Source organism: Rhynchophorus ferrugineus, unplaced genomic scaffold, assembly GCF_030347505.1.
Source record: "Rhynchophorus ferrugineus isolate W39M unplaced genomic scaffold, kcgeb_rfMv2 rfM3, whole genome shotgun sequence".
Lineage (NCBI taxonomy): Eukaryota > Metazoa > Arthropoda > Insecta > Coleoptera > Curculionidae > Rhynchophorus > Rhynchophorus ferrugineus.
Window position 1 is genome coordinate 22,012,670 of NW_027472582.1, and position 19,622 is coordinate 22,032,291.

General features: G+C 30.4%; 1 protein-coding gene across 5 annotated transcripts in view; it reads left to right on the plus strand.

The window, feature by feature from the left end:
- Positions 1-19,622, plus strand: part of ClC-a (chloride channel protein 2) — a 107,396-nt gene that overhangs the window by 22,577 nt on the left and 65,197 nt on the right. For 2 of the 5 annotated variants that reach the window (XM_076398402.1, XM_076398407.1), the window contains exon 1: positions 12,902-13,164. The exons of the other annotated variants lie outside the window; for them this stretch is intronic. The gene's annotated coding sequence lies outside the window, so the exon portion shown is untranslated. Of the gene's footprint in view, positions 1-12,901; positions 13,165-19,622 lie in introns of those variants that run through there. 5 annotated transcript variants of the gene reach the window in all.

Sequence of the window (19,622 nt, forward strand, 5' to 3'; positions counted from 1 at the left end):
GGATATACACAGATATATAAGGGTACCAAGGGTCAGCGAATAAATTAAAAGGTTTGCGAGAAAGCATTATGAAATATGGCGTGACAACAAAAACATCGAAGTACTAAAGTAACTCCGCTACACAACAGCAGTGGAGTTACCCGGAGATTGAAGAGACAAAAACTCGAAAAACCCTTAAATCAAAAAAAAAACTTATATAGTTCTGTTTGTCTGTATTATGATTTGAAACTATGCACAAGTGGGAGTATATATAAGAAAAATAATTTAAATAATTAATTTAAAACGGTTTAAAACAAAAAGTTTCATAACAAAATCAATTTCTACTTATCTCTTTGTTTCTCAGTTTATCAGTTATTATTTTCTATCATCTTAAGTTATTTATTTGCTATTTTTTTATTAAATATCGATAACTACACTTACGTAAAAGTTATTGCCGTGCATTAATAATATTAACCTAATTTCTGTATCAATGTAAAATCAATATTAGTACCAGTAATATTTCAATATTAATGTAAGACAACAGAACAAGTGTATTAGCATGACGATATTAAGTGGATTTTAATCTGGTTGTTGATTGAAAATACTAGAATCGAATAAAAATCAAAACATGTGTTTGATTAATTGTTTCGTGATATTAGCAGTATTACGCAATTAGACTTGAGTTGATCAGAATAATGCAATCTAGAATCGATAGATAATTAATGGATTAAATAATACGATATGCATTATAGTGTCAGCATCATTTATTATCTAATATAACAAAAACAAATATTTAAATAATAATTATTATAAAGTATAATTGAATTTAATTTAATAAACTGAATCTAGATAGTAAGCAAAAATAAAACCGTAAATCTGTTGCTATAATGGATTGGCTCCTTGATGAATTATCGTAAGATGCTTGAAGGAGTATAATGATTTTTAGGGAACACGTTACTTCCAAAGCTATTCAATTTGAAATAAAATGATTGAATGAAAACCAATAAAAACGACATTCACACCCATTCCGTCCCATTCCAATTTGCTCCATGAATAGTGTGCGAAAATTTGATCTACACAATCGTGATTCTGTCTAAATCCTGCCTACTATTCTCGGGTTACTTCTTCGCGAGCTCTTTCAAATTCTATTTGTTCAATTTTCATAGATATTTTTCCATCAATTGATGGGAGACTTATATCTCGATAATTAAATAGCCATGCTAAAACCTTGTCTTATATGCTCCAACTCGCGAAACTCACTGCAAACTATTGATAATGAATTTTCGTCATATCAGTTAGTAGTGTAAATTCTCGAATTATGCAGTCTTGAAAAAACAATATCATATACGTTTCGATCCCGATCTACGGCATACTTGGAATGAATTGGCGAGGTTATCAGCAAATATAATGGTTAATAAATTATAAATACATTATCTTTTATGGACACTGCCAATTTATGCATTCCTCCCTAATAGATCAAATTGAGAAACTGTACCTCTGTATCCCAATTGTGAGGTACCAATGTCAGTCTCCTATGTTTTAACGAAATGCAGAAACTTATTAACTATCACAGGAAGTTATGGCTTGTCTGATTCGTTGAGACAAGTTCTTGCCTCAAAATCTGTCCAAATTATTTGACTTCCCCAAGGAAATGGGTCTTTTTTAAATCTAATTTTACCCCATACATAGATTCATTTTAAAATAATTTTTATCTATACACTAGTTTATTTAATTTATTATTATTTGTTTGTCTAGATATTTGTTTTGTTGTCATATTTATTGGTTGTTAATCATTAAATTTTTGTGTTTAAGTTCGAAGCTTTAATTGACTCTGCCGTATTCTTTTGGGATTCCATGGAACGTTCAACTGACGTGTTTTAGCCTCTAATTTTGATTAATATTTCTTGGTGAATGTTATTAATCTCCAAAGAATGCTAAAGTGTTGGGATGATTCTAAACCAATATATATTAATTTCATACTGATGATAATTTCTCTGACAACTAAATTTGCTTTGAGGTTATGGTTATTTCTCATAGAGGTGATATGAATTGATTACCAAGAATACATGATTTGACCTCGCCAGACTTCCCTTGTGGGGTTTTCTGAGGCCGTTTATGCCAATAAGCCGCAATCGAAATCGATGCCCTTAACTTTAACTATGGCTGTAGAAATAAAGTCATTAGAGATGGGATCACGTCATATAAATCGTATCATAGTATCATTTGTCCAGATTGATTTTAATTGTCAAGGAATTATGAAGTGATAAAAATAGATTTATTAAGTGAGTTTTTTTTGTCTCAACGCTTATTGTGATAAGTAAAATCACAGGATCAGTACGACCGTAAGAAACTGCAGTGTATGTTTGAACTGTGTTATATTCTATAAAAATGGCACAATTTAGCTTTTCAAATAAAAAGTGAAATTTAATTGATCTTCTTTGATTTAATCGGAAAAAAAAGAGTATAGGTATTGTATAAATATTAGACCTCTTAAATATAGTTTTAGATTTACATATTTTGTTTTTGTTTACAGATCATTGGCTGAAGATTTTACAATTACTTTAATACACTATAACATATTTTCGAGAAAATCATAAGTGGTTAATTTATATTATAAGGTTAATTATTGATATAAAATGATCTTTTATTTGAATTTGGTTTGATGCTTTCTCTGTTTATCATATATTGCGTAAACATATTATGGTAACTGATCCTTGAAATATGATAATGCCGCTAAGTGTTTGTCCCACTAACCTATTTAAAATCTGTAAATAATATTGCATGATGTGTATCGTAATAATGTTAAGAACAACTGCACTTTTTTAGATTATTTCACCAAAATATTGATAATATCATCGTCAACATTACCGCTGTACTATAATACTAAATATGTTTTTTTCATAGAATTGTCAAGGAATTGATGAGGATATAATACTGTTTTTTAATTTGCTTTAAAATTATTTTATTTTGATGAAAAAGTATCGACCCATTGAATCAGCTGTACGAACAAAGTACTATATAAATCTTATTCGAATCTGAACAGCCTTATGCTATAAACATTTCACTAGTCGGATTTTAGACCAGACACTAAAAGACCGATTTCTTAGAATATTCAGTTACGTGCTGGTCGGGCGATGTAACACCTTCCTTCCGAAGAAACAACCAAAAGGATGTACGTGATCGTTGTGGCCTCTGGGCAGCTTTCAGTTATAATCAAATCCTTAAGTAAGTATTGATTGCCCATCGCCCTTTGAATACATTTGTGTCAGTATGTCTTATATGGATACATTAGTACCAATAAGATTTATTATAATACAAAGGACTTGAAGGTAACAGGATTCATGATATATTTTGTGGTTTAAGGTATGTTTTTTTAATTGCTAAAACGAGAATGCATTAATATTTTACCCTAGAATTATAAAATCATCATAATCAAGTATCATTGCTAGCAATAATTTTATATAAAACTTGACTTACCGCTTTTTAAAAATGAATTTCACTTTATTATTTTGTTTGATTCAGATTTCCCCATTTCAATTTACCCAATGAATTTATTTTAATTAGAAACACTTGTTGATTAAATTGTGATCACTATTCATGTACCGTGATTTTTTTTAATAAACTAACAAAAATAAAGTTTACCGAATTAATAGTTAATCTTAGTGTGTCATTTAAAAATTATAAAAAAATATATATTTTTTATAATTACTCTTAGTGGTTTAACAATTAACGTCATGGGCAATAAATATTTTTATGATTATATTATATACATGACATGTAGAAAATCACTTCATTAAGTTATCTCGTGTGTAAAATATATCTTAATTAGTAAGTTATATTAAGTCTATATATGTCCTATAGCCAGGTAGGATGGTGCTAAACGTTTTAATTTACACACTACTCTACGACATCGCACATTTAGCTGATTTTAATTATTTCGTTTTTGTTTAAGTTGTTTGTCTCATAGTCAATTTTTTCAATAGGTGGGTTAAGCTGTTGGGACCTCTTGAACTTTCTTGTTGCTTTTCATAATGAACATATTGTAGCCTCAATTGACGTCAGATTTTCCAATTAATTTTAAATTCCGTGGATTTGTTTATACGTCATAATGCAGATATTACATAAAAAGGTTTTTTTTTGCGAAATAAATGTTATAATTTTATAAACCTAACAATACAATTTATCTCTCTGACATGCTGAACGCAGATGTCATTGCTGATATGCAGGATTCTTCAATAAAGATGGCACGATGAAGCTATAATAATATTCCTTTATTATCCGAAAGTCTCAAGTGTCCTCTACAGATTTTAATAACAGTGATCCTAGTAGACACAGACCTTACAAAATTCTAATGTCATTTCTGCGAGAGATAACAACCCTTAACTAGTTCACACAAATTATCCTCTAGGAGGCACGTATTCCTTCTGGAAGGTCGTGATGTTTACGTCTATGTGTTTTAATTTCAACTACAAGAATCGCCTATTTTCGTTTTGAAGTGATTTCAGTGATTTTTAACAAGGCTCAGAGACAATCTACTCTCTACAAGTCTTTGGATTAAATTTGGAAAATCCACGGTCTTTTTGTGGATGCACCAATTTGGGATTACATATAAAATAAGAAAACTACTACCATGGAATTACTTTCTACTGTCGGAATTATATTTTTTCCATAGAAAATTGGGTCTCGCATGAAGGGGCAACAATTAAATTTATTTCGACTGGAGTTCCATAGGGTAGTATCTTGGGACCACTCAGATATCTGCTCTATACTACTCATATCCCAACAAGAAAAGAATCAGTACTTCGAACATTTCCGGACGACATTGTTATCATGGAAAAAGATACTAATTTGTTTAAAGCTGTAGAAAAATTACAAGTAGCGGTTAACAAAATCTATAATTGGACTACAGATTGAAAAATAAGCTTAAAAGTTTCAAATATCTCCGTTAATTTTGCGTTGCGATGAAATGACGAAAACCTAATTATATTAATTAATAGATGCGCGGGTTCTCAGGCAGAATCAGCCAAATCCTTTGAAATAATATGGTAGGTTAAGCTAGAAACATTACATTGGACAGAAAGCAGAGCAGATTAAATGCAAACTCAAGCAACCGTCCTAATTAGTCGGAAGATAATCTCAACTTGACCTAAAATCAAAGAGGTTGGTCTATCAGTAAATCATACAGCCACTTTGGACCTATGGTGTGCAAATATGTGGTTGTATTAAGACATCAATCCAACCAGAAATCCAACCCACTCAAGACAAAGTTCTGCGATTGATTACTAATGCTTATCGATACGTAACCAACGAAGAGCTGCACGATGACCTCGAAATCAAATGGATACACGAAGTGATCCAAGATTTCGTCTTAAAACAAGAAATGTGGTTGCTAAATCGCAGCAATATGGAAGAAGTACAGCGGCTGGACAACACGCAGGAAATCAGAAGATTGAAGCAAATCAAACCACACCTACTTGTTGTGTATTAATGCAAGTACAGCAGAACAGTAGTAATAAATTAATTGTAAATTAAAATTTTAATAAGCATATCTAATGCAAGGTGTGATTAATAAAAAAAATAAAACAATTTAAATTACTTTCGATGTGTGCTTAACAAATATATAATTATTTTAGGTATTGATTATTAACACGATTTGTAATTATGTCCTTAATGGTGCCAGCAACCTGTTGATCATTATCTATCTGTTGACTATACGAATAGAAGATTCGCGTTTCTAGTAGTACCGGTCTTGTATTTTTTGCGTTACTGAATAATTAATGTTTTAGAGTCGCGAAGCTGGCCGTGAAAATCGCATGGTGCAGTCACATGATCGAAATGACCGATTTCGAATCACGTGAGAGATTGGATTGACCCAGCTGATTATTTATTCCGTAAATTCAGGTTACGCGCTGACGTAACAATTCTATACTCACGATTCAGGTGATAAAAGCGCCAAGACGCCTCGATATTAACATATTTAGTCAGCTGATGAAATTCGTGATCGGATTTTGTAGCGAGACAATCTTTGAAAACAAAATCGCGCAGCAATTGGTCAATGGGAGAAGACAATTCATCTAAAAACTCGTAAATAACGTCGGCGTTGACGCAAGCTTTAATAAAGGATACAATTGCCATGACATATGATATTGTATGAACTTGCATGTCAGAATTCATTTTCATATTCAACATTCAACATATTGCCTTAAAATGTTTGTTTTAGGAATTGATTTTGATTTATAATTCATTAAAATTCATCTTTCTGTGTTCATTTCTCTTTCATTTATCTGCTTAGTTTCTATTTTCCTCAAATTTTCCTTCAAATCAATTAATTTTTTGACAGTCTGGACTGGAATCCCACAGAGCCATGAATGAACTTTGTGTTTGTTGACCTTTTCAGTCTTCAGTATGTAGGCTAAATGTTGAGCATGGAGTAATATATAGAGTGTTAACTTAATACATATAATTTCAGTATTGTTTTCTGATGGTCTTAGTAGGGGGTCACTGAGAACTTCATTTCGCTGCATTTCATTGGTTACTTTAAATTACCATTTCAGGCACTTGTAAAAAAAAATTATTAGGAAGGCATTTCATACTCATCACGTGACTAACCTCTCACGTCACATCCTATTGATCAATTAAATATATATATATATATATATATATATATATATATATATATATATATATATATATATATATATATATATATATAAATATTATAAATATTATAATATATTAAAAGGCTAAAATATAAGTATATATTTTCTATATGCGCTTTTTCCGTTTTTCATTCTGCTTTAGTGCTACCATTTTAAATAAGACTTATTAAAGTTTCTATCTTTTTGTTCTCTTATACTGAAAGCAGAGCTGCACAGCTGATAGTCTGTGTCTGTTAATATTTTACTTACTTGTTCGACATAAAAATGTATTGAAAATTGTGGGATGGATAATTAAATCTGTTAATTTGTATGACAAACGTCAGAATGGAGAAAACGTACCAAAAAGTAATAATTTGAAGAATAGCAACAAAAAATCAGAATGTAGGATATATTTTAAAATTACTCTTCTGTTCTTATTATGGTAAAATCGAGACGTTAAAGAGACAGCTTAAAGATCTATTAACAACATAATACAACAATAATGAGATACTATCTTGTCCATAAAATCAGGCTCATCTTATTGGACTACAGATTGTGTTATGTATTTCGTTATCATACTTGTTGGAAATATAAACAAAAAAAATCCCGCCTATCTAGTTTAAGGAGACTTAAACCAAAATAATAAGTACTTTAACCAACATACATATGTTTAAAATAAATCAACTTCGTTAGAATAATTTAGTTTTTTATTGATGGCATTTTAAAAACAATAAACTTTTCATGTAGTATAATCCCATTTACCTTTAATGTAATTTTAGCATTACCCCATTTGGCCACATTTTGAGTTTAATATTTGGTTAATATTTTAATAATTTCTTGTGTCGTATTCCTGTAAAAAAGTATATACATATATATGAACACAAATGCTCTATACAAATAATTGTATACGTACCAGGTAAAAGCAATACTAAGTCACACGCACATCCTTATTATAGCTAATTGGGCTGTATCATCTAAGGAAAACGAAGTCTGGTTTTTTTTTATTTCCGCACATACACTGAATTCACAACACTTTTTATAATGAAGATACTTTAACAGGTCAATTGAAAAGTCCCCAGCCTAACATATCTCTAACTCTCAAAAGATGCATGTATAAATTTGATAGCTGTTGGATCATTAGTTTGTGAATTATAACATTTTGTGTGAAGCAACTTTTGTTATTGTGAAAGGAATGGATAAAAAGGAATTTCGCGTGTTGATAAAATATTGCTTTTTGAAGGGAAAAAATACAGCTGAAGCAAAATCTTGATGCCAAGTTTCCGGACACTGCCCAGGAAAATTAACCATTAAGGATTGTTATGGTAAATTTAGACGTTTAGACGAGCACCGAAGACGGTGAACGCAGTGGACATCCAAAAGGGGTTGTCGCCGACGAAAAAATTTAAAAAATCCACAAAATGATTTTGAATGATCGTAAATTGAAACTGAATGAAATAGCAGACACTCTAAAGATATCAACTGAACGTGTACATCATAACATTCACGAATATTTTGGTATGAGAAAGCTATGTGCAAAGTGGCTAATGCGCGAGCTCATTTTTGAACAATGATGATTCGGAGCGGTGTTTGAAGATGATCAAGTGTAATAAACCTTAGTTTTTGCATCGATATGTGATAATGGATGAAGCATGGCTCCATCATTTCACTAGTAAGTTCAATTGACAGTCATCCGAGTGGACTGCACACGATAAACCCGCTCCTAAACATGGGAAAACGTAACAGTCTGCTGGCAAAGTTATGGCGTCTGTATTTTGAGATGCGCATGGAATAATTTTCATTGACTACCTTGAAAAAGGAAAGACCATCAATAGCGACTATTACATAGTGTTATTGGACCGTTTGAAAGATGAAATCGTCGAAAAACGGCCGCATTTCAAGAAAAAGAAAGTACTGCTTCACCAAGACAACGCATCGTGTCACAAGTCAATGAAGACAATGGCAAAAATCCATGAATTGGGCTTCGAATTGCGTCCTTATTCACCGTATTCTCCAGATCTGGCCCGAGGGGCTATTTCCTGTTCTCAGATCTCAAAAGGATGCTGGCTGGGTAGAAATTTTCGGCGAATGAAGATGTGATCGTCGAAGCTGAGGACTATTTTGAAGCAAAGGACAAATGGTACCACAAAAATGGTATCGAAAAGTTGGAGGGTCGCTATAATCAGTGTATCACCCTTGAAGGGAATTATGTTGAATAAAATAATCTAATTTTGCCAAAAAATGTGTTTTACTATGGTAGGCCGGGAAGTTTTCAATTAACCTTTTATAATGACACAAACACACACAAATGGCGTCATAAACAAATAATCGCATTATAAAAATGAGCCAATCAATTGCCTTTATAGGGAAACTCAAATGAACCAATTAAAAATGTGGTTTTAAAGCCAGCCAACCGCGCAAAACATTTTCTCAGTTTCGCATATTTAAGTAAAGTCTCTATATATACTCTATGATGTCGAGAACCGTGGTTCAAAGCCCACGTCGTGCAGCAACAATAATCCAAATAAACCTTGGTTGGTAAAAATCTACTTTTTCTTTTTTTATTAGGCTTCGCCTTTTATTTAGTCTCATTTCTCTTTCTCTCTTATTAACTTTTACTTTTGCCTCAAAATCATTTATTTCTATTGTTGTACTATCAATTCTGCTCTATGAGTTAATACCTTAGGTTACAAATTATTTGTTGTTTTATATGTATGTTGGGTTGTCGTATTAGATAATATAATAAAATAGAGATACAAAAATGTCGATATGTTTGTTGTGAATGTAGCTTCACTTCACCGGAATAAAAAGTACAAAAGCATATATATTATTTTATATTGTTTTTATTTGTTTCAAGTTAATTTATGTTTGAAATTGATGTTCTTGGCACCGCTTGGCTGAAATAACCTTAGTTATGTACGTTGTTAATATCATGTGCTTCATAATTATTACAAATACAACGTTACTAGACAAGGCCCGAATAATAACCTTTGATTTACTTTGAAACAAGTTCATTGAAACCGACTATATAATAAAGTGCATTATCTTTTCCTGACCTGAAATTGTAATTAGTTAAATTATAAATTATTTCTACGAGTTCGTTTATTATTTATTCATTAGTACTTATTATTTGTTTTTATTAAAATGCCTTTAATATTTACTGTAATAGTTGGAATGTGTTGAGAATTGTTTAGGCAGTTAAAATTATTTATATTAAATTTCAATAAGAGTTAAAAGAATAATAACAAATATATCTCTCGATCGTGAGATGAGGTTCTTTAGCGAGATTTTAATGTTCTTTTGGACGTTAAATTGAATTGACCTTTTGGGTGTAGGCAAGAGGAAGAGCAGCAAAAAAGTAGGGACTAAAATCATAAGGAACAGAAGGTTAAAAGCACTTGAGACCAGAACAACGCATGACAATAGGCATATTAAAAAGTAAAATAATGTAATTGTCATTTTGAAAAATGCATTTTGTGGTCAAATTAATCTTTTAATGCATTGTCATATATTAAACCTATAGGTATTTTGGTTTTCTGTAAGTAATACATACAATTTAATAACGGTTATAAATTATTTATAAACCCAGAACTCCGTGAAATATCTCATTTTATATAACATGCATGTTGTGAACTGTTTATCAATTAGATTATGTCAATTAACATGTATTTTTCATTCACATTTTAATTTATGTCTTATAATTTTGAAGATATAACTATACCTGCTTATATATGAATGGAAATGTTAAGATGGAATAAGATCAATGAGGATTTTAATTAAAAATATTATATTACAAGAAATAGACACACAGAAAAACTTTTAGATTAGATTAAATTATAAGAATTATTCATTTTATCCCAATATTTATTATTAAAGGAATTATGTGCTAATATTAAATGATTTTATTGTTTCACAGCTGATTTGTGAGAATATCACAATGCTATAGCAAAGGCTGAGAGTGATCTTTTAAATTTTCACTCTTTTTAATTTCTAAGGAGTCGTATCTGTTTGAAAGAGCGATTTTTATTTATTCTTTTAATATATTTTAGATTCTCCTTCTTACCAACGAGGGCTATCTGGACTGGACCTAGTGTTTAATGCGTGTCCCAAGCCATGGTCCTCGGCATTAAATCTACCGATTGGCGAGCAACCAATTTAATATATTAAATATAGTTAAAAATAATATATTAAAATTATAATAATCGATGACGATAATCCCACGAGACATCCGGTGTTTTCCAGCTTGGTTACTCGCATGACTGGGATCATTTCTCTTGTCGGATTTCACACTATTGCCTTAAGAACAATCACAAATAAAATATTACGACCAGGCCCCAGCAGAATTGCCAATCATACTTTTTTTAAATTGATTTTTCAATATTTCTAGTTTTGCTTCAAACGGAGATATTGAACGCTTGTCGTTAATTTAGCATTCAGTTTTTTCGGCCTCCTAGATCTTTTTAATTTAAAGTTACAAAGGTAATGACCAATGCACTCTTTTATTGGGTTAATATTTAGACAATTGTGATTTTAGTACGCTAATTATGAAAGTCTCAACAAAAATATATACATTGACTCATAATAAAAAAGTTATGCCAATAAAACAAATATAATACCTTAAGCTGTGGAAATCTACGTTAAATAGACTTCTTAGGTTTAAACGTTCGAAATATATCTATGACCAAACTTTAGGATTCAGAATTCATTTACCAGATAACTTACCATAACACCAAATCATTATCACAATTACAATTTTTTTCTTTTCAGATTAATATATTTGTAGTCATAACTCTTACTCAAGTATATTTTTTATTTCCAGTCAGAGAGTCAGTTCCCTTAACGAGAAAAAAGTTGTAAATTTTTATATATGTATTAAATTTAAGAAATAACAGTATTAAATAATGATTTTCAGTTTGATTATATATTTCTATGAGAGAAAGGTTAATTTAATAAATGTAATTTGTATTTTATTTATTAGAAAGTGTATATTTAAAAGGGGAGTTAGATTTTACGGGGGATTTTACGAAAAGGATATGTTGAATTGAACTCTGAATTATTTTAGATATATTTATTTATTAATACATTATCACTAGTCGGTTCCGTCTAACCGGCAACTTTTTATGTTTTTTTTTATAATAACGTAAAAAACAGATATATATATTTAGCATCCATCAATGCTAACATCTAGTCTCTATAGTAATAATGTTCACGATAATAACTGTTTATAACACTGCTGTTTTCTGTGTTAAATACACTTCATTGCACTGCTAGATCAAATGGTTTAATTATTTTAAGCCTGTGTCCTGCGCGAGTGTTGTCCAACAGCAATACATTGGTATTAACTTGGAGTCTCTCATCATGTCTCTGTTATTCTCTTGATTTACTGAACAACAGTAGGTAAATGAACGTCCTAATGAAGGTAATTATTTCTATAGTAGCTGACTGCATCTACAATAGTTCTTAGGATTTTCTTCGTCCTCACAAATGAATTCCATAGGTCTATATTGGTTTTAGAATTTGCTGATACAATAGTAACTTACGAACATTGAGATTTTTTTCCAATTAACCAATTGATTATTTTATATTTTAATTCCACTTCTTTTCTTTCCTTTCTCACGTGCTTCTACAAATGAAGTTTTTCATCGAGGTTCATCCCAAGGTACTTGGAATTGTTGCTATCTGAGATGACACTGTTATTCATTGTTACATTTACAAGTGCAATTTGATTTTAAGTAAATTCAGTGTGCACCGATTAACTTTGGTTTACTTATATTGTCCAAGTCTTCATCCAATTATTTATTCCAATTAATTATGTTTTTTTTTTAATTTTAGATAATAATATTAATATCTTCGATGTTTCTAAACAGAAAAAGTGCAATGTAAATAAAAAAATCAGTCTTAAAATAAAAATTTTTTCCCATGTGGCTAGAGAATCTCTTATTTGAAATTAAAGAGCTCTTATTTTTATTGAATAAATTTTGGGGCTTAAAATATTCTGCATTTTCAAAACAGCAATAGTTATGTAATCTAGTCAATACGATATAGCTAATATTCTAACCCATCTGTTTACTAATTTATGTAGATCTACGTCTGCATAAGTAGACAAAGTATGAGTATTATCATCCCAATGACGATAAATCATAAGAAATTAATTTAATTTAACACCATAATGTTAACTAGAGAATCAACATCAAGCGGATCAAACAGCACAGTTATATTGCGCAAAACAAGCTTCGTGAAAAACTTGTTATTTTATTCATTGTTTATTTCGTTGGCGGTTTTGATTTATAATAAGCATGTTTTACTGAGCGCAGTCACGTGAATATATCTAGTTGTATCGATGATGATGATGAGTCAAAATGTACGTCAACTTTCTGTGGGGTGCTAATAGATAACGTCAAAATGTTTGGTTGTCGAATTTATCTTCTTCAAACAATGCAGTTCGTGCTAATAAGTTGATTGATGGGAATTTCAGGCGCTTTTCAGTGTCTCCGCATCACTCGATACTGAAAGTCGATGTTTCCTCCGATTATTTGCATCAACTTAGAAGGTAAAATTCTTTGTATATTATCATATTGAAGGTAAAATATCGTTGAATTCGACATTTTCAATATTTTTAGTGTAAATTCAATATGTTCTTCAAAAAACCTTGTTGTTTTTATATCTAAAATATTTTTGTTTAATCTTTCTTTCTATCAGAATTTGAGTTTTTTATTCAAAAATTTAATCAACGTTATCTATGAGCTATTCAAAAGTCCATATGACCTTTGATATCAATCGAAATAATTAATACCTAGTGAATATATCAATTCCAGTAATATTTCCAATTTAGAAACTACAAGCAGGTTTTTACAATTTTTTAAACATTCAGTTCTTGATAATAAAGTATTTTTATGAACCGTATCAATATAAGTACGTTTAAAGTGTTCACCAAACCAAAATTATAATAATAAGCAAAAATATTACTCATTCTTGTTGCTGTTCACTGTTAACGCCAACAATTTCATATTTCAGATAATTACTTCAAATAATGTTTTGTTGCATCGTAATATCTATTTGGGACAAATCCTGGCTATCATACAATTTTTTTCAATAAGTTTAGATATGAAATTGAAATTTTTGGGAATGGAAATGAAATGGCTGATTTATAATTGTAACGTTGACTTTATATGCCAATATTGTTTTCTTTGAGTACAATACGATTTTTCTATTTATGCATTCCTTCGCAGTATTGGTTTTTCAAATAGCCTATTCTTTTCTCCTCTGGTACAGCCTTCTCCTGTTCTTCTGACAAAAAGTACAACGTACTTTTTCACGCAACTTTTTTTGGGGTATGGAACAACTAGAATCCAGATGGAGCTGGATTTAACTAACTCATTCTATCAATGATTTCTGAGCTGCGTGACCAAGCGCGTCATTTTGATGAAAAATGATGTTTAGTTTTACAAACTATGTTATTATCTAAATTTGCTACTTTGCGAATTTGAAAGAACAAAAAGCCGAGTTCCCATCATTCCCATATTTTGGAGTCTCCTTTTTACCAACTAGGGTATATCTGAACTGGACCTAGTGTTTAATGTAGGTTCCAAACTACCAACTTAATATAAATAATAATAATCGATGACGATAATCCCACAAGACATCCGGTTTTACCCAGCCTGGTTACTGGCATGACTGGGATCATTTTTATTGTCGGATTTCATACTATTGTCCTAAGAACAATCACAAATAAAAACGTACCACCAGGCCTCAGCAGAATTTCTAATTATACTTTTTTTTAAATTGATTTTTCAATATTTCTGGTTTTGCTTCAAACGGTCAGACTGAAAGTTTAGCCTTCAGTTTTTTCGGCCTTCTAGATCTTTTTAATTTAAAGTTACAAAGGTGTTTCAAAGTCAATTTCATATTCTCTTCTACCTATGACCAATGCACTCTTTCATTGGGTTAATATTCAGACAATTCTGATTTTAATGTGTTAACTATGAAAGTCTCAATAAAACAAATATAATACCTTAAGCTGTAGTAATCTAGGTGATATTGACTTCTTAGGTCGAAATGTTCGAAATACATCTAATATCAAACTTTAGGATACAGAATTCATTTCCTAGATAATTTACCGTAACACCAAATCTTTTTCACAAGTAATTTTTTTTTCTTTCCAGATTAATATATTTAAAAAACAAATTGTAGTCATAACTCTTACTCAAGACTATTTTTTATTTCACGCCTTTTAATTATCAGTATACATGTTTGATGTCAGTTGATTCTTGATCAGAAAGACCTTAACGAGAAGTTGTTAATTTTTATATATGTATTAAATTTAAGAAATAACGGTATTAAGAAATGATTTTCAGTTTGATTATATATTCCTATAAAAATTTATTTATTTATATTTTTATTATCATACAAATTTCAATAAGTTTAGTTATGATATTGAAATTTTTGGGAATGAAAAAGAAATGACCGATTTATAATTGTAACGTTGACTTTATATGCCAATATAGTTTCTTTTAAGTACGATACGAGTTTTCGATTTATTCATTCCATCGCAACGTACTTTTCAACGCAACATCTTTCGGGCATGAGAACAACTAGAATCTAGAGGGAGCTGGATTTAACTAATTGATTCTATCAATAGTTTTCAATGGTTTCTGAGCTGCGTTATTTATAGCGACCAAACGCGTTATTTTGATGAAAAATGATGTTTGCTTTTACGAACTATGTTCTTATCTAAATTTGCTATTTGGCGAATTGGAAGGAAATCCATGATTGCTCAAAAATTGGTTTAATCCCAAAGGAACAAGAAGCCGAGTTCCCATCATTTCCTAGTATCTTGTTTAATTCAGATGTACGATGGTAGAGTTAAGTGTCATATGTAGCAATAAAAAGAATTTTGAACTTTTTAGAATTGAGAGTTAGGGTTTTGCTCATATATAAACTACTGGCTACCGAATTAAAGACGCGTTGATTCGCTAAAACCAGCCGCAGTTTTGGAATCTTTACTGAGTAGATTTTCAGAGCTCGAGTTCTGATACTGATACTCCTCATATTAAGTTATCCTGTTTCAGTAACTCGCGGATTAGTGATCAACTGCTGGATATAGCGCTCAATTTTTGTTGGTAATATTTTAGTGTTCTCAAAAGTGTGTTGATATTTTCAAAAAATAGTTTCGTGGAGTTGCTAGAACCTCAAATTATCTAAATGCTCATCAAAATAAATTATCAGTATCCATCCAGTATTCAACCAAATCTGACTAGGTTGTATGTTCACATCTTGCATGTGATTAATGTTATTTTATGTCTTTTGTATTTTTAGTTTTACTGATTCCTTTTTGCTTTGAAGTTGGGAAGCACGTGAAACCTGTTCGTTTGTTGTTTGAAGATAATTTTGATATATTTTTTAGTACCCTAAAAATGTGGTCTGTGGTTATTTCATACGACAGGACTGCTAATATGCATTGGGTGTTACTGCTTAATCGTTGGATTTTCTCTTTTACATTTTCGTCAAGCTGTTGTCGATGCATTCATTTTCCAACGAGTCTAGTTCCGATATGATATACATATATTCTGAATAAATAATGTCGTAACAAGTAACAAGGCTGCGCAAGATCGGATGTCTTCAGGAATGCTCTCCAAGGTTGGTCACATGCTAGGTAAAAATGCGAAGGACTGTGATTAGAATTTTGCTTCCAGCATGAAGAATATGGGTTATTTCATATAACAGGACTAATATGCATTGGATGTCACTGCTTACTGTTGGATTTTCTCTTTTACATTTTCGTCAAGTTGTTGTCGACGCATTCGTTCTCCAATGAGGCTTGCTCTAATATAATATACACATATTCTGAGTAAATAATGTCTGCAATAATATAAAACTTCAGATTAAATTGAATTCAGTCATAACATTTTCGTTACATTTTTGTGAATTATGAAATATTAAAATTACTTTGAATTTTTAGTTCTACTGTCGACGAATATATGACGATCCGCGAACTTATTATATAAATAAAGTTACAATAGTACCCGACTTCAAATACGTGCATTAAATATATAATAATTTATTTTTATTTTAAAATTATTGTTATTGCATTATTGATTTAATCAATGCTGCATTGGTCTGTGCTTTTCATTGCCGATTAATTACTGTTTCTCTGTATTAAACTGTTTGGTTAAGTAGTACTTAAAAGAATTTTAACTGGCACGTTTAATTAGAAATAAAAAATAATCGATTACCTCCATTTCGCTTATGTCATTACTTAATTTATGTAGTATTTCTGTGAAAATGCCCATACTGAGATTTCTCATCTATTGTAAATAAAATATCTAACAGTCCAAATTATTATTGTTCAGTTCCCAAAATTTATATATACAAAAATATTGGCTTGTTAAAAAACTAATTTGTATATTTACTGATAAATAATTGTCAAGGTCTAATCAAGAAGTTTATATTAGTAAAATTTATATTAACAGTAAATATTATGTGCCAGGTTTTCTAAATCTTACTGACTCGAACTCTCTTAGATTAAAGTTATATATATTATTTACAATTTTACAATAGAAAAAAATGGTTTGTTTAAGATATTATATTGATATTTACAGTTATAATTTCTGCACGCAAAAGGCGTTGTGGTAAACGAAGTGTGTTAGTACTGGTGGAGTCAAAAACTAGTTTGTTATTATTTTGTTAATGCACAACCAGTTTTTCCGCCATTCTCTGAAAGGCCATATTCTGGGACCAAATTAAGAAAAGGAATATTAAATCATCCCTCAATAAGTATTCGATGTGAGATATAGTTGATGCCACTTGTTAACCTTCTTAATTATATCTTAGTATTTCTCAGTTCTATAAAAAAGTATATCAAATGAAAGGAGCGCTGACTCTTGAAGCAGATTATCCTGATGAATAGATATCATTCCGCCCTATTGAGCTCCGTTGGAATGACCATTTCTTAAATTGAAAATCCGGGGACGTCCATTTGAGTTTAGACGATTTGAGAACTCGAAATCAACAACTATTTCGAACAGAAAAAAAAACTATTGTTTATGCCAATGAGGATTATTGTGCGTTTTATTTTGAAATGTTTTGATCCTAGTACCATTTTTATTTATAAACCATTATTTGTGTTAACTCTAAGTTTATAACAGCCATATTATAATTTTTTATCATGACTTGTAGTCTCTCTATTCAAGATATTAACTAAATGAACTCAGTGGAATAAAGAATGCATATGATTCAATATTATTTAATCTGTAATTATATATGGAGAATAAATAAATATTCAATTCATTTAGCATCAATAGCAACCCACGTCAATTAAAACAACTCTTATGTGAATGCACCAACTTATTTGTAAATATTTATTGTTTACATATCAATAATATTAACTCGTGATTTTATTATAAATATTTCTTGGAAAATATCATATGAAAAATATTTTTGACATAAATAACGACGTAATATGCATGAATAATAATAATCAATTGATGACTTTAACTTGATTTCGATATAATTGAATATGGGTTCTTACTATCTTTCTGGTAAATTGAAGAAGATTGGTATTGGATGCAAACTATGTAATTGAAGTTCGCTACAAAGATATTTTTTTATTATTTAATTATTGCATTGTTACTAATCGTTTTCGACTAACCTACAATGTCTTTATCTACTTTGTCTTTATGATAACTTAAATCTAGGTATATAAATAGGAGGACCCATCGGCCCTATCTCAGTCTCTGGAGAAATAATGTTCATACATGTCACTGCTGTATTTTTTATTATATGCACCTCACTACTTAACACTACACAAGATTAGATGGTTTGTTTCTTTTGGGTCTGTATCCTGTTCTGATAGTATCCAAAAAGTACAATGATTCAATATTCTCATGAGAATGGAGCCTTTCCTCATACCCCCTTGCAGTTTTCTTGATTTTTTGACTGACTGTGGTAATCAGTCCTAGAGTATTTGGGTGCGCTCACAATACCTCCAGGACTTTGTTCTGAAAAATTTGTATTTTGTTTATGTTAATCTTGGCAGAACATCCCCATAATTGAATTCCGTATGTCCATATAGATTTGAATATTTGCTTATATAATAGCAATTTATTATGTACTGTTAATTGTGATATTCTTCCAATTAGCTAATACATTTTCCTATATTTCAGTACCAGTTCTTTTCTTTTCTTCTATATACGTTCCTTCCAGCGAAGTTTTGCATCAAGATTCGTTCTGGATTCGATATGGAAAGATAGTATTATTTATATAGTATATTTTAATATTATAGGTGCTTGTACGGTCTGGTTGTAGGTAGGACATTTAACGTCATAATTTCAATGTTAGAATTGTATGTTATAGATTATTATCATGCACCATATCCTTAATCTTTATTGTTGTTTCATATATTCATACAAGTTTCAATATATTCAGCTTTTTCAGTTCATTCAGTTAATTGAATTTTAGTTGATCGCTTAAGTTCCCAAATTCCGCCAGTATTAAATAACATATATTAATATTAGATTATAAATCTTACCAATTATAAATCTTAGATCTTATTATCAACCACAAATAAATTTATTTACTATGACGCAGTAATAATATTCGAAATATTTTATTCTGGATAATTGTGAGATTGTGTATGTTTGGACATGAATTATACATCAACCTGTTGATTTTTTTTGTTTAGGCCTACAGGCTGGAGCATACTAGCAATCATTACCCAGTCTGGCTACTAATTACTGATAAATGGGATGCTTTATATTGTTAATAACACATATAAATTTATTATCTACTAGATGACTATCACAACAGTGAAAGGGCGACTTGTTAATGTCGATTAACTATACATGTTAGTGTTGATAGTATATGTTTATGGCTCGATATTTACAAAAACGGTGAATTGGTAATTGTAGCGTGTAGAATATTCCACAATATTTAAGGATTTCACCACTTAAGATCGGTATAATGCCCAAATCTGATATCTAAAGGAGTAATTCTATCAAGAAAGCGGAAAAA